The sequence below is a fragment of the Anabrus simplex genome, chromosome 1 (genome assembly GCF_040414725.1).
Source record: "Anabrus simplex isolate iqAnaSimp1 chromosome 1, ASM4041472v1, whole genome shotgun sequence".
Classification (NCBI taxonomy): domain Eukaryota; kingdom Metazoa; phylum Arthropoda; class Insecta; order Orthoptera; family Tettigoniidae; genus Anabrus; species Anabrus simplex.
In genome coordinates, this window is record NC_090265.1 from 1,105,556,564 (window position 1) to 1,105,573,032 (window position 16,469).

Below are 16,469 nucleotides of genomic sequence, written 5' to 3' on the forward strand. Positions count from 1 at the left end.
GTACTTTTCAAAGAGTTATTCTCAAATGAGTTGTAAGCTTAAGCTAATTGACGCATGAAGAACTCATCTCTTTGTTAAAGACAGCACAGCACAGGCAACACAACATGGTTCGATTAACCCAGTCAATTTCATTCCATACGAACAAGCCGCAGTGACGGGTATATTTATAAACCTTTACCTTCCTTTCATTTTCCGAGCCAATACACTCAGCAGTCCTGTTCTCCTAAAACTCAACGGGAGATAGTAGATTCGAATCCCACTGTCGGCAGTCCTGAAAATGGTTTTCCGTAGTTTCCCATTTTCACACCAGGCAAATGCTGGGGATGTACCTTAATTAAGGCCACGGCCGCTTCCTTCCCACTCCTAGCCATTTCCTGTCCCATCGTCGCCATAAGACCTATCTGTATCGGTGCGACGTAAAGCAACTAGCAAAGAAATAAAAAAAATAGCCTAAAACTCAAAATGCTATACACTGGATTTTACTCTATAGATTTTTTTATGCAGATGACATTCGTGATACCCTTTAGACCTGTGTACTGCAGATGGACGACTTCAGCCTAATAAAATTCCTGCGCATGCGCTATATTCCTCCACACAGTCCTTGATGTGCTCCCTACTGCGTTACTTGTTTGCTGTAGTCCAGGGCCTCTCAAATGCCCAAAATCTCACGCGTGCAAATCGAGGCGCAAGAGCTCCGTGCACTGTGCATCGTTCCCGCTCGGCTCGACTCGGACCAACGCTTCGTCTCTGGGCTACTCGGCTAAGCTCGGCTCTACTCGATGCAACTCAGCTCGGATTTGGAGCGCTACGTAGCGAGTGTGGAAGAGGGAGACAGGGGGAGCGAGCGAGATAGGCGTGAGGAAAGAGAGAGTAAGCGCTATTGCTCCAAATCGAGGAGTGGGGGATCTGCCCTCTGGTCAACCAAGCGAAGCCGTCTTTTGCACCGTGCACAGTGCATGCACCAGGCGCATGCACTCTGAGAGGCCCTGCTGTAGTCTGTCAGTGCAGTGACGTTGTTAACAGCAGTGCTACATGCACCATTTCACAGCTGTGGAAATGATCGGCATGGTGCTTGCATACGGCAAAGGGAATTGCAATGGTAGAGCTGCTGCAATATCGTATGCGAAACGTTTTCCAATCGGACGTACTCCTCATCATTCGTGGCCATCGAGAGACGACTAACAGAAGCCGGACAGCTCTACGTAGGTAGTATGAGGAGTATGGTGTATGACACCCCTGTAATGTCAGCAGAGGACCTTATTGCTCGAGTCCGCGGAGCGATTTAAATTTTTCAAAGACAACCACACGTATTGGGTCATGTGCGTGAGGATCAGCACCGCCGATGTAGGCTCTGAAATGACGTAGGAGGTACACAGTTCGAACCCTGTTGGTAATGACCCCCGATGTGCTACTCATGTTGGGTTTATTGACGACATGTGGAACGCACACCCATCTCACACTTCGATGGGCTACAGCGTCCAAGCCATGCGTTTCTGGATATGTGTTCCTTCTTGAAAACGAATATGTTTGCCTTCCCGCACAACATACTAAGCGTTGTCGGTGTTTTGTTTTTTTGGGACAACCTGTATGGATATGGAGTCCACCAGAACAGTTTTCGTTATGTTCATTTTCCTGTGCATGTCTGTAAAGAAAAATGAACTTACCGTACCGTACTATAGGATTATATGTTTTTCGTGACGAATTACGGACTCCTACGGTATATTGTATTTAAGGTTCCTTTACCATTATATCTTGCGTAGGGAAATGAACACAACGAACATTGTTCTGATGAACTGCATATCCGTATGTTGATAGGAGGCGTGACAAGTCTTAAGGAAAAGAATGGTTAGGAAGAGCGTTATGACATATGAAGTATTGTTTCTTCACCGATGATATGTCACATTTCAAGTACAGCGGACTCTTTTTAATTCAAACTCCGAGGGGAATAAGAAAAAAATCAAATTACCAAAAATTCGAATTAACCAAGAATAACTACTTTAACGAAAATATAGTACAGTACTGCATATATACATGAAATAAATTCATTGTAATGAATAATTACTACAGTATTATGCATTTTGTCGTATCTTAACAGCTGCTATGTGCTGTAGATGACAATTTTCACACGAAACCATACTGTATAAACACTAGTTAAACAATAGCATTTACAGTATTTACACACAAATTAGCAAATGTAACAATACACTCATTCCATTTCTGACTTAAAAATGTTAATAATTTTTGTTTGTTTGGGTTTGTTTAGCTTTACATGATAGACAAAATTTTCCATTTCATTTAAAGCTTGAAACGAGTCATCATAAATATTTGACTGGGCTTCAAAAAATCTTAATCTTTCTGCCATTTTGAAAGCTGCAGACGTGGTAGGTACAGGCTCTTGTATGACGTTATGACTACTCTCCTCTTTATCATTGTATCAATTGGAATTTTGTAGCACTTCTTGCAGAATCTCGTCTCCTGTCAGATCTCACCAAACCTACTGCAACTTCAGTATCAACAGCAAAATACACGTCATAACTGACATCAGGTTCCACGTGCATTTCTGGTTCTTCTGGAAAATTTTCTGTATTGGTTCCTTTATTTTTGAAACCTGCTTTACGGAAACAGTTCACAGTTTTTTGCTCACATTGCAAGGTTGACGACTTCGGGATGGAGGAAGGGGAAGATTTCTGGCGGCCAAGTGCGGATGCATATAAAGAAGCGATGATAAATGCCATACCGATCCTATACTCATTGAAAGTGGCAGAGATAAAGGTTAAGTCTGTTAACAATAGCAACTTCCTGGCCATAACTAGAAAGCTACGTTAAAATTAGAGAATTTTTGGGAATTATTTGAAGGCTAAATTTGTGGAGCCGTTTCAAAAGTAATTTGCTATACTTCGAATTATCCAGAATATAAAGTTCGAAACTTCGAATTAATTACGATGATTTTTGCATTGAATAGAATAAGAATTTCAAGGAAAATAAACTTTTATTAGAATTATCCAATGCTGAATTAACCAGAGTACACTGTACATAGGATGCTGCTTAAAACAATAATCCAAAAACAGATAGAGAGATTGTTCTTAATGTAGGCACCTTTATTATTATTATTACTAGTTGCTTTACGTCGCACCGACACAGATAGGTCTTACGGCGACGATGGGACAGGGAAGAGCTAGGAGTGGGAAGGAGGCGGCCGTGGCCTTAATTAAGGTACAGCCCCAGGATTTGCCTGGTGTGAAAATGGGAAACCACGGAAAACCATTTTCAGGGCTGCCGACAGTGGGGTTCGAACCTACTATCTCCCGAATACTGGATACTGGCCGCACTTAAGCGACTGCAGCTATCGAGCTCGGTCCAAAAACAGAAACGAGACTGCAAAGAGTCCGTTTCTTACGTACAACCATGACTTCTGATTCGAAATTCGTTGGTGTGCCGTGAAATATTACATGTTACCACTGTTGATTTAGGTCGTCAATGGATGGACGCTAAAGGCTTCATTACCGGGCGAGTTGGCCGTGCGCGTAGAGGCGTGCGGCTGTGAACTTGCATCCGGGAGATAGTAGGTTCGAATCCCACTATCGCCAGCCCTGAAAATGGTTTTCCGTGGTTTCCCATTTTCACACCAGGCAAATGCTGGGGCTGTACCTTAATTAAGGCCACGGCCGCTTCCTTCCAACTCCTAGGCCTTTCCTATCCCATCGTCGCCATAAGACCTATCTGTGTCGGTGCGACGTAAAGCCCCTAGCAAAAAAAAAAAAAAAAAAAAAGGCTTCATCAACAAACCGACTGCAAGCCTTTCAAATGTGGCTTTATCACAAATCACTGATGAGGAACTCTGTCGTGTCATGTCAAGTCTTATCCTTCTCAAAACACGAAAGCAGCGTATTTCGGTCACATCTTCAGAAATAACAAATATAGCCTAATAAAACTGAACATAGAAGGAAAGACAGAAAGGAAACATTAGTACTCAAAACACTGATTCGACTACGGCAAATCTGATACGGGAAACACGAAACAGGATAAAATACTTCAAGATGGTCACCAACCTTCTGTGAGGTAACAGGTCCAGTAAAAGAAGTATTTTCTCATAATGAATATATCAGTGCATGGAATAAAATGAGCTCAGTTGCAGTACTGTTAACTTTGACCTTCCACAATTCTACGAGGGTTGTAAATAAAGTATGGTGATGGTGATGATGCTTGTTGTTTAAAGGGGCCTAACATCTAGGTCATCGGCCCCTAGGCAACGTAATCCAGACACTCCGAGGAGATCGGGCATTTGCAAATAGATATGAGAGCGGCCAGGTGGCTCTGTTCTGACGGGCATCCAGTTGGGAGCGTTGTTTCTGTGTGGCCTTGAAGTGAAGAGTGTCGATTTCACCGCTCTGAAACATGTTTTCAAAAGGTAATCAGCTTTCGTAGATTAAAATCGAGGTTGCTCTTGCAAAAATGCATGAGAATGTTATGGAGGATTACGTGAAACCTGTGGTGAGAATGCGTTATCGTATAGGACGGTTGCAAGATGGGTCAAGGCGTTTCGTGCGGATCGGAATGATGTCTTGGTAGACCCTCCATACTCACCAGACATGAGTCCTTGTGACTTCGACCTGTTTCCGTAGTTGAAGGAATCCCTCCGAGGCCGCCGGTTTCCTGACGTGGCAGCTGTACTCCTTGCAGTAGGGCATTCCGTCGTTGTCATCAACTGCCAATGGTCCTCAACGGCTTCCCCACATTTGGCAAAACGTAATCAACTTTGCGGAATGTAATGCAATTTTATTTGTTAGTTCATTAAATATTGCATTTTTCCAATATCTCCATTACTTTATTTACAGCCCTCGTATTTATTTTTTCCCTTGTATTTTTAATTCTATACTGCATGTACACAATCGCATTTGTTTGAATGATTTTCGTTTCAGGTTCGTTACTCTTTATCAATAATATGTACTAGCTAAAGAGAGGAGCCACAGAGTTCAGGTGATATAACTTAGTTACACGTTCCACGTGCGCTCTGGTGCATAAAGTGGCAAAGAAAACTAACAAAGGAACATCACAAAGGGTCCTCGCATTAAAAAAACTATATTTCTTTTTCATTGTGATGCGACAGAGGTAGTTAAGTTAATAATGAAGAACTGCTGTTTCTCCCCACTTCAAAGTGAATGTTGGGGTGAGCTATTCAGGAATGAAATTACATCATGGGCATAAATCTCGTATTGCCTCATTTCTGTGTTGTAACTCAGTTATTTCCCTCAGCGTTCCTTGAAATGGGATAATACTCGTATGAACTTCGCCACTTAATTATCGAAATAATAATAGCGACACTCATAGTGTTGTGACTGCGGCAGATACGTGGCATGTCGCAGGTTTCTCCCGTTTCGCATTTCACACCAGGAGAATGGTGGGGTTTCCTATCCCATCGTCACCAAAAGACCTATTTGTGTCGGTGCGACGTAAATCAAATTGTAAAAAAAAAGCAAGAAAAAGAAAACAAACAGGTTTCCCACCCAAGCCGAAGCGACTGCAGTTCGAATCCCGCCTCATGAATTTAGGATTTTGGCAATTTAACTGGTTGTTATTTGTTGTACGCTCAAAATTCTATGTCACCATTGTTAAGTTTTGAAAATATAACCTTTGTTGAAATTTTAATTCATCTTTCGAACTTGTACTTAGACCCATTCCAGGCCGCACGTTCTTTCACCTCTGACTTCCACGGATAACTCCGTAATAATAATAATAATAATAATAATAATAATAATAATAATAATAATAATAATAATAATCCAGAGAACCCAGAAAATGACGAACTGCCACTGAAAAGCAAAGCAAAAGTCAGAGAAGTAAGAAACTTTAAAACAACAAGGCAAGTAAAGAAGACTCGATAACGGCAAAAATACTGAAATGGGCAGAACCGGAAATCTTAGATGATCCTTACCGATTCATCAGAGAAATATGGGAAACGGAGAAACTCTCCAAAGAATGGAAAACAGCACTGATCAATCCATTGCATAACAAAGAGGAAGAGGACAAATAAGAAGTCAGCAACTATAGAGACGTGTCTCTCTTGCCGACCGCCTATAAAACGATCCTCTCAAAATTGCTTCTGAATAGATCAGAGGCAACTCTCAATAAACAACTGTGAGAATACCAGGGATGGTTTAGGAAAGGCCGTTCTTTCATCAAAAGAATATTTAAGTTGTAGTCAATACTTCTCCATAGAATGCTGAGTGGCAAGAAAATTGTGGTGTCTTTAATAACTTCAAAAAAAAAAACCTTTCGATTCGGTGGACAGAGGGTCATTGGAAAATAATATTAGGGAAGCTGGAATCGAAACCAAACTGGCAAATGTAATCAAAGATACCCTAACAGACACAACCTCCAGGGTGAAGTGGGCATCTGTCGCAACCGTTTGAAATCAACACCGGTGAGAGGCAAGTCGATGGACTATCCTCGCTCCTATTCAACTGCATCTTCGACAAATATTGTGAGGAATTTGGAATTTAGAACTTTAAAGTCAAGGGATAAGCCCAATATTCCTCGGACGAAAATCACGAGGGATTAAAGTCAACTGAGTGGCTTTTCTAGATTACTTTGCTGTGCTATAAAAACGACCAGAGGTCACAAAGATCCAAATTAACCTCTTGAAAATAATTGTCGGCCACACAGGACTGAAGATCTCAGACGAAGAGTTCCAACTCATGACGAACATAAACCTAAGTTCCTCGAAACAGAGCTAGGACAGATCGAAGAGATGAAGTAGTTCACGTACCTTGATGAGACCATACAGGAGTATGGAATAGAAAAAGCTGCATAGGAAGATCGTATCTCAAAAATGGAGAGAGTATAAGGATTAACGAAAGCATCTACAAAAGTAAGCACATATCAAGCAGTAAGAAAATAAAACAGTACTGTATAACAACGCGGTCAAAACATAATTCCTCTACGCCACTGAATGTCAGTCTATGAACTAATAATAATGTTATTTGCTTTACGTCCCACTAACTACTTTTTAAGGTCTTCAGAGACGCCGAGGTGCCGGAATTTAGTCCCGCAGGAGTTCTTTTACGTGCCAGTAAATCTACCGACACGGGGCTGTCGTATTTGAGCACCTTCAAATACCACCGGACTGAGCCAGTCTATGAACTACAAGTTAGAGAAGCTAGAGGTCTTAGAAGGAAGAATCTTCAGAAAAATTATGGGTGCTGTCCAGACTGAAGGCGAATAGAAACTTCGGAGCAACAAAGAAGTTTGCCAGAAGGTGAAAAGATTCTCGGAGACCATGAAGAGGAGGAGCTGGGGTTTCTCGGACATGTGTGCAGAATGAACGGACATAGACTTAACGGAATATTTGACTACTACTGGAAAAAGAAGACAATATAGCATGGATAGACATGGAAGAGTCCAAATGTTAGTCAGATATAAATTTAGGAACACAGTGACAAATTCGGAAGAGTTTCGAGCCTAAGGAAGAACTAAGAAGACTGGAAGAGGCTGGACAGGCCATCGAACATGGTTATGAAGGAGTATTGGACACGGAGGAAACTCCACACAAAGACAAAGGTGCATTTACCTAGTCAATTCGTTTCTAATATAATAATAATAATAATAATAATAATAATAATAATAATAATAATAATAATAATAATAATAATAATAATAACATCCCCTTCCTGACCTTTTCTCAATTTATTGAGGCCGGGATTTAATATGGATATGGCCCAGTTTTACCGCTGGATGACCAACCTGACCCTAACCCTGTGTGGAAGGATTTATTCACTGCTGCGTTTTTCTGTGGTGGTTGTTAGTGTGACGTGCTGTGCGTGGATGATGGGATGTGTATTAATACGAATACAAACACCCAGTCCTGAAGAATTAACCACACGCAAGTAAAATCTCCGGGTCCCTTGACCATTGAGTCAAGGAACTGTACCACCACCACCACCACAACAACAACTACTACTACTCCTACTACTACCACTACTACTATAATACTACTACGACTAATGAATAGTACGATTGTAGTGATATATCGTATAAATAACTTCTATAGATTAATTTCCAGATGAAGAGGAATTAAATTAAACATGACTCTTCTGTTCCAGCTGTGGGAGCGAGCAATCGATGGTGCTTAGCCTCAGGCATCTAACTATAGTAGGTTATAAATAGAGTATGATAATTGTGACACATGGCTGAGAAACATGTTTTACGCTGTGTAATTCGAAATAATATTGATACAAGGTAGGGCATCTACTATAAATGGTGGATTTGTGTAACATGCTCCTATAATATTCTGTATAACAAAGTGAACCCGTAAGATAACGGACATTTACACACCAGATATGTATTTATTTGACATTACACTTTTGTTAATTACATTACCAAAATAAAGTCATCTTTATACAGGTCATAAGGCCTTCTGGAGAAGGAGGATGTAAAGGTGACCACTATTCATAGCTTCGGCTCTGACAATGAAATTGGAAAAGTAGGGCACTGTCAAATTTTGGCAATTGATTGCTTATGTTTTGATGCGAATACTTATGTAGAGCAGCATTTAGGAGTGTTTTGCGACACTAATTACTTGGATTCGAAATTCGCTAATTCTTCTTTGGATCACCTAGCATTACCTATGACATCTAGTTCAAAATTCCCATTTAATTACATCGATTAGTGTCAGTCGGTGACGAAACGATGGCAATAATGAAGTACCTTGGTAGATACAGACGTGAACATTTAAGATAAATGTAACAATAAAATTAATACTATTGGCTGTACAGATGATCAGTATTTTAAGTATGGACGACATTTATCAGTATGGTCTTCATTCGTCACCAGTTATGACAGTAGAGTCATTGAGTGCATAGCAACACGTTGAAGAATTCCTATAGCCACCTTTCCTAAATGAATGCTCCGAAGCACGTTTCGCTCGTGCACATCTCTGTTTTCTAAGGAAGTTTCGTCATAGTTCTACGTTTTCTTTGCCTTCCTGTCTCCAGTCGATCATTTATACAAAAAGAATGGGTACCAGGTTTCTGTATGTGTACGTTTTCATGAATTGGAGTGTAATTAGCATCAACTGAGGGCAAATCTACATCTTTTCATTCCATGCTGTATACTATGAACGTATGTATCCAGGTACCAGGGCAGTCTATCGAGAAATTAAATGTCATCTTATTTTGGGCCACATGTGGACGAAAAGTTATACTGATGCATAAATATTGCAATCATTTCCGTCAGTTTTTGCACAATCACAATAATAACATTTTCGTTCAAATTATCGCTATCTGTACGTCAATTAATTTATTTCCAAACTTAAACCAAAGTTGAGACCGAAGTATTGCTAATGAATCAGGTTTTATAAAGGCCAAATTCTTCCTCTACGTCCAAGTGTACATTTATCACCGGTGCAGGGTCCGCTTGATGGCTTGTCTTCCATCATTTCATTCGGCCGGGGTTGAAATTCATCGCAATGCACGTATTCAGTGAGCTGGTCCAGCCACCCCTTTTTAGACCGATCGCGTGGTCGCCGTCCAACAGGAGACATAAGGTATGTCGGTTTCGTGACTCTAGTCTCGTTGCTTCTGATAATACTATGACAGTTAGTATATTCGCTTCTCACACTTATTGTCACCAGTAGGTGCTACGTCCATCCACTTTCATACTTCTTCATTTCTCACATGATCCAATCGTATGAGGGCCGGGGTCCATAGCAGCATCTTCGTTTCCATAAGATGGAATGTTTCCTCATATCTGGCAGTTGGAGGTGAATATTCTGACTCATATAGGTCAGCAGGGTGAACATCAGACCTATAGACCCTATCCTTAAGTGCCGCTCGGATCTTGCGGTCACAAAGCACACCTCTGACTGGTCTCCATTTAAGCCAAGTCGCAATGACACGCGTCCAGGCATCAAGGAGGGGTTCACCATCTCGCTGATTATATGAGCCAATGCACCTGAACTTAATAAACTTATTCAGTTGTTTCCAGCCGATATCAACAGTACCGTTGGTTTGAGGCCCACGTCCCACATACTCCGTTTTCACTAGATTTAGCCGGGTCCCGTACTCTTCCACTCATGCATTCAGTTTTCATTTTACTGCCGGGTCTTTTTGGCGAGAAAAATATCGTCTGCGTCTACGTACTGGAGTGGCAATGGTTGTGGATTATGTATGCAAACAGTGACTGAGTCCATACAAAGATGAAACGAGAACGGGGATAATGATGAACCCTGATGTAAGTCAGCAGTGATAAGCAACTGCCACCTCAAAATCCTCGAGGTGTTCTAGTAGTTGTACCTTACTATCCTGTATGCTTCAGGGACACCATGAGAGCAGAGAGAGTACCAGAGGAGATCACGTGGTACTGTATCAAAGCCCTTCTCACGATTCAGAAAGAACATTGAAATTTTACTAATCTCACGGTGACGCTCCAGAAGTTCATATCCAGGAACGGGAAGCCAGGTTAGCTGAAAATGGACTGTGATTAAACACTGAGGGATGGGAGTAAATGGAGTGGGGACTCCAGACGAGTCGATCCATCAAGGACGACGGACAACATTTAAACAAAACTGACCCATTCAATTATATTAGCTCGATCATCTTTGCAGATGGGGACACACTTCTTGACGGTCATGCACCTGTCAATGCAGCCTGGATGAATTGGAGGCAAGTCACTGGAGTCCTGTGCGACTGCCGGATGCCTATTCACCTGAAAGCCAAGATCTACAAGAATGCTGTACACCCAGTTGCTCTTTAAGGAACTAAATGTTGGCCAGCCACTGTGATACATGAAAACACGCAGCATATTATGGAGATGCGTGTGCTACAATGGGCACTTGGTCACAAGCTTCTGAACCATGTTCGATGACGTACGAGAATTCATGAGAGTAGCACTCGTCAAGGAAAAGATGCAGAAAGCCTGCCTGAGTTGTTATGTTCAAATTATGTGCAGCGATGAGCAGTCTGTGGTCAAAAGAGCTTTATACTTTTATCTAGAAGAAAATCGTCCCCAACAAACGGTGTCAAGACCAGCTGAGAGAGGACAGGATATCAGTCAATGTGCTCCTAACGAAACCTTCGAACGTACAAAATGGAGAACACCATGTAAAAGAACGCATCCTACCGCGCGGTAAAATGCTAAGAATAATAATAGTAATAATAAAAGGCACTATCATAAATGAATACCTATCAAACAAAGTACAACAAACTCAAAAAGTATAGAATCAGTGAATTTGTGGAATAAATATAAAGATGGTCAATTATCTCGTAGATAATACAGCAAATGTAAGGATATGACTCTCAGGCAATTTAAAAATTACAACAAAATTGTATTGTATCTACTTTTTAAGGCTATTTTATTTGGATGCAATCTTTCAATCGCCGAATGTATTTTTAATCATACCTGCATTATACTACATATAGTATCTGCACGCGTAATATATACAGTCTCAATGTTGCGATATTAGAGGGAACATTTTATTTAGTGATTAGCCCCATAGTTCCTATGAACCGAATCAGGTTCGTGCTAACAGTTCGCCGAAATGATATGAAAATCTCGCCCAAATGTTTTGGTAGGAAATAGTAGTTTATAAAGAAGATTTATACCATTTTGATGATGCGATGTTTATATTGGCAATTCTGCAAACGTCTTGAAAGCTGTTCGAGTTAGTTTGGATAAGACTTTTATTCTTTCCTGATCGAATAATTACAGATATGTTTATATGAGCTGTTTTAAACTACAAATGTCTTGCAGTCTGTTTGAATTTAAACCAAACTAATACTAAATTACTACATGGCATACAGTGGGGTTGAAGGATGTTGCACATTGGGGAGTTGAAGACGCAGGAGTTTAGCTCTAGACTTATGAGCATTTCTCTTCTTGTTTTCTTCTTTCTTTCTTTCTTTCTTTCTTTCTTTCTTTCTTTCTTTCTTTCTTTCTTTCTTTATTGTGTCAATTTTATAGTACTACGTAATCTGTCAGTGTATCTCAGGGATAAGGATTGTCAAGTATGTCCACGTCTTGATTGGTGCTCTATTCCATCCTGAATAGGAGTTTGTGTTTATATTGATAAACTGTGTGGATATCCTCTATACAACGGCAATAAAGAACTTTTTGGCCATCAAAGTTAAAAAATGAATATATTATTTTCATAACATTACTCAACGAATTGTTTCAGATTTAAGCATATTACGTCATAATCACATAAGAACGGCCCTCTTGAAAGCACGGCATTAACGATTATATGAGTCATAATAACAATTATCGAGTTCTTCAAGAGTTTCGTAGAAACACCATTCACAGAGCAAGTTGACTACGTGGTTCGAGGCAAGGAGCTGTTTCGGGAGATAGTGGGTTCGAACCCGACTGCCGGCAGGTGTATACTGTGTCCAGTATTTTACTGTGCTGTTCAAGGAAAATGCATTTTGTTTAAGTCCATTATAAGATTTATACGATAGCAAGAATATGTTACTTACAGAATAATACTGAAATGTGTGCAATATTTTTGAAATAATTGTAATTCTAAGAAATATTCAAAGAGCAGTTAAGTAGAATAGAGTACTGTGATCCACGGTATAATAACGAATTATATACACTCGTAGTTTTTACAACGAACCAATTGTTGCAAACATTTTCTATCTTGAAAGACTGAATTGGTGGGGTTTATATATGATACGAAGTCAGGAACAATGCAAACACTCAACAGACCAGAAGGTACTCGATGAGTTCAAAATTCTAAGCTAAAGTGGTTCGTGTCAGTAGATGAAAATTTAGGGTTGTTGGACCAAAGGAACTGTAGACGAAATACCCAGGGCAAGTTTGAAGCAAAATTTTGAAAAAGGCCAAGGTCCACGAAGGATTTTAATGTCAGAAGAAGAAGAGGAGGAAGGAGGATAAGGGGAAGAAGACGAAGTAGAAGCAAGTATTTATTTGTAATTAAGGGGGTAAAGGTTATAGTTGAAAAAGTATGGAAGATTGATTTACATTCCTCTACAGTCTATGGGTTCTTAGTACACTGTGTAGCACAGATCACACTTAGACAACCCAAGTCGGTCTTAATATCACTCATTCTATCTTTCTTTACAGATTCATTGGTCTAAAGTGAGGACATCTCTTACAGCTTTTTGCTTAACGTCTCACATACGCAGGCAGGTCTTACGGTGACGATGGGATAGGAGAGGGATAGGATTAGAAAGTAGTGACAGTGACCTTAATTAAAGTACAACTCCAGTGTTTTACCTGGTATGTGAAAGGGAAACCACGGACTGCCGATGGTGGGGTTAATATTCATCATCCCTTGAATGCAAGCTGACAGCTATGTGAACCAAACCAACTAGCCATAGAGCAAGAGAAAGACTTTAAATTTTACAAGTATTTCACAAAATGGGATTGTGCTGGACATAGCGGAGGCGGGACAGGTTTTTCTCCGGGTACTCCGGTTTTCCCTTGTCATCTTTCATTCCAGCAACACTCTCCATACTCATTTCATAGCATCTATCACTCATTAATATAAATCACTTTGGGAGTGGCGACCCTATCGTAATAACAGCCTATATCTGATTCGTTCATTACATCCCTGACCCGGTCAAAGACTGGAAAACAGGTTGTAGGTTTTCATTCATTTTCATCACAAAATGGGAAAGCACCTCTTATCCCCTCCCTGTTGCTATGCAATCCTGAGCAATATTTATTTCACTGTAAATGTCAAATAGCACATACAGAGTTGCTTTTAAATTAAGAAAAAAGAGCTATTCACTAAGGAAGCAAATATCTTCAATATGTTAATTTATTTTTACAATTGGCTTTACGTCGCACAGACGATGGCGACGATGGGATAGGAAAGGGCTACCAATTGAGACGAAGCGACCGTGGCCCTAATTAAGGTACAGCCGCAGCATTTGCCTGGTGTAAAACTGGGAAACCACGGAAAACCATCTTCAGGGCTACAGATTGTGGGGTTCGAACCCAGTATGTACCGATTGCAAGCTCACAGCAGTGCGCCCCTAACCGCACGGCCAAATCGCTCGGTTCAATTTAGCAAAGATAAAATAACGAAAATTAATCTTCATACTGACGTTTCTTTTGTAGCCTCTGTGGCTTCAGTTGACAGCGCACCGGCCTCTCACCACCGGGTTCCGTGGTTCAAGTCCTGGTCACTCCATGTGAGATTTGTACTGACAAAGCGGAAGCGGGATAGGTTTTTCTCCTGACACCCCGTTTTTCCCTGTCATCTTTCATTCCAGCAACACTCTCGAACATCATTTCATTTCTCCGTCATTAATCATTGACCCAGAGGAGTGCTTCAGGCTTCGTCAGCCTGCACAATTCCTATCCTAGCCGCTAGGTGAGAAATTCATTCATTTCATTCCTGACCCGGTCGAATGACTGAAAAGAGGCTGAGGAGTTTCAGTTTTACTGCCGTTATTTTTAAGATGGAGTGTTGTTGAAAATTGCTCCAATAAATCTTCTATAAAGGGGAACGGACACCTGCTACTCTTGAGGAATGTGATTTGTTCTGTTAGGAAACGCTGATTATTTTTTGAAGGCTAGTGTGTGCCAAAATAAACCAGAACTACGCGAAAAGGAACCTCAAGTTGGGAATGGAAATTTTACAGCAGAGCTAAACGAATGTGTCCGGGGTGTAAAACTTGCGTTTCTATGCTTTGTCTTCTTGCGTTACCTATGGGTCTTCCTAACAAACTAAGTTACGGAGCAGTTTTAGTTTCACCACTTAATGTCATGAAAACTTTGTATACCAGGTGTATGCATAAGTATTTGCCGGTTCTTATGGTAAGGAAAACACGTAATTTTCTAGGGAAATTCATTTTTTGTTTATTCAAGATATTGACCGTCAGCTTCTACACACTTCGCCCATCTTTCAGGTAAGTTATGAATACCATATCAGAAAAACTTATTGTCTTTTGCGGCAAAACATTCGTAGAGCTATTTTACAACTTCCTCGAAATTGCTCAAGTGCTGCTCTGCAAGCGCGTGCCCCACTGATGCGAAGAGGTGATAGTCAGGTGGGGCCTGGTCGGGGCAGTACGGCGGGTGAGGAAGGATGTCCCATCCAACCGATTTCAAAGTGTCTTTCGCTGGTTTTGATGTGTGAGACGGCTCATTGTCGTGTAACAAAATCACTTTTTCCATGTCTTCTGGCTCATTCCGGTCGTCTTTCGATCAAAGCGTGATTTAAATTAATCATTTGTAGGCGATAGCGTTGTGCATTAACGGTTTCGCCGGGCTAAAAGAGTCTTCGCAATTTTGTGGTCTACAAGAGCGCGCACTGTCCTTCACATTTAAATCACCACGTTTAAATTGTCGATACCATGTCACACACGTTCTAATCGATTTATTTGTTTAACTTACCGTATGGCAAGTATACAGAAGAAAAAGAAAATTTACAATATATGCAAGGACAAGAATGTTGGTAGCGTTCACACTTACAAATCAATGTCCAGTTGCTGCAGTCATTCTGAGAAGGGAGGTGTAGCATTGATGACGTCTCGGGCCGGTCCATCATACTCCCTCAGAGGGCACTCCTCAATAATGTACTGCACTGACTGGAAATGGGCTCCGTAGTCACAGGCAGGGGATTCTCGAAGTCCCCACTTTTGCAGCATGGCATTACATCTATCGTGGCCTGTTCTTAATCGATGGAGCGTGTTTACCATATGTTTCTAGCAGCAAATGATGACTTTCCACAGCATTTTTCTTTTGATTACATAAGAAAAGCAATGCTAGCCGCAAATGTTCTTTTTCAGACACAAACGTCGACATGATCACTGAACGACACAGCACAGACGCTAGTGTTTGGCGGACTCAACTTGTGCGTGTTGGTAGGATAATGTCAGGCGAACAAACTGACGTATGTGTCAAATTCATACGCTGCGTACTGTTCTATGGCGCCATCTCTTAGTGAAACCGGAAAAGACTTATGCATACACCCGGTAATTGGTAAGATAATTAGTGAAAGCTGCAATGCGTTTTTCTCAAAATGCAGTTTTGTTAATACTAACATTCATTAACTAATATCTTCTGAAATATTGCATCTAGAAACATGAACTGTTTTTTAAAATGCTCAATACCTTATGCCAATTTTAGAACCAGAAAAGTCTCAAAAAATAAAAAATCTGACTTTAAGTTCCTTTCTGCGCGACCGGTCACATATGATGGAAACGGTGAAAATGAGATCACTCACGGAACACGAAATTCAATTCTTCACTTTCTGGAGGGAATCATAACTGTTCCTGTTAGGATGGTTGACACAACATCGATCCCATTGTATATTTTCAGGACATAAAGCGAACATCTTTTAATCCACTTGATGGGATATGTGTGCTCTATAAGCTTTGTCAGGAAGTTTCTAAGTTCTCTATAGTTGAAAGAGTATCTTTACATGTTACTGTATAAAATAGGATTTGGCCTTCTTCGTGCACACTAAACACGAGAATATAAATTTTAATACGGTTTCCAAC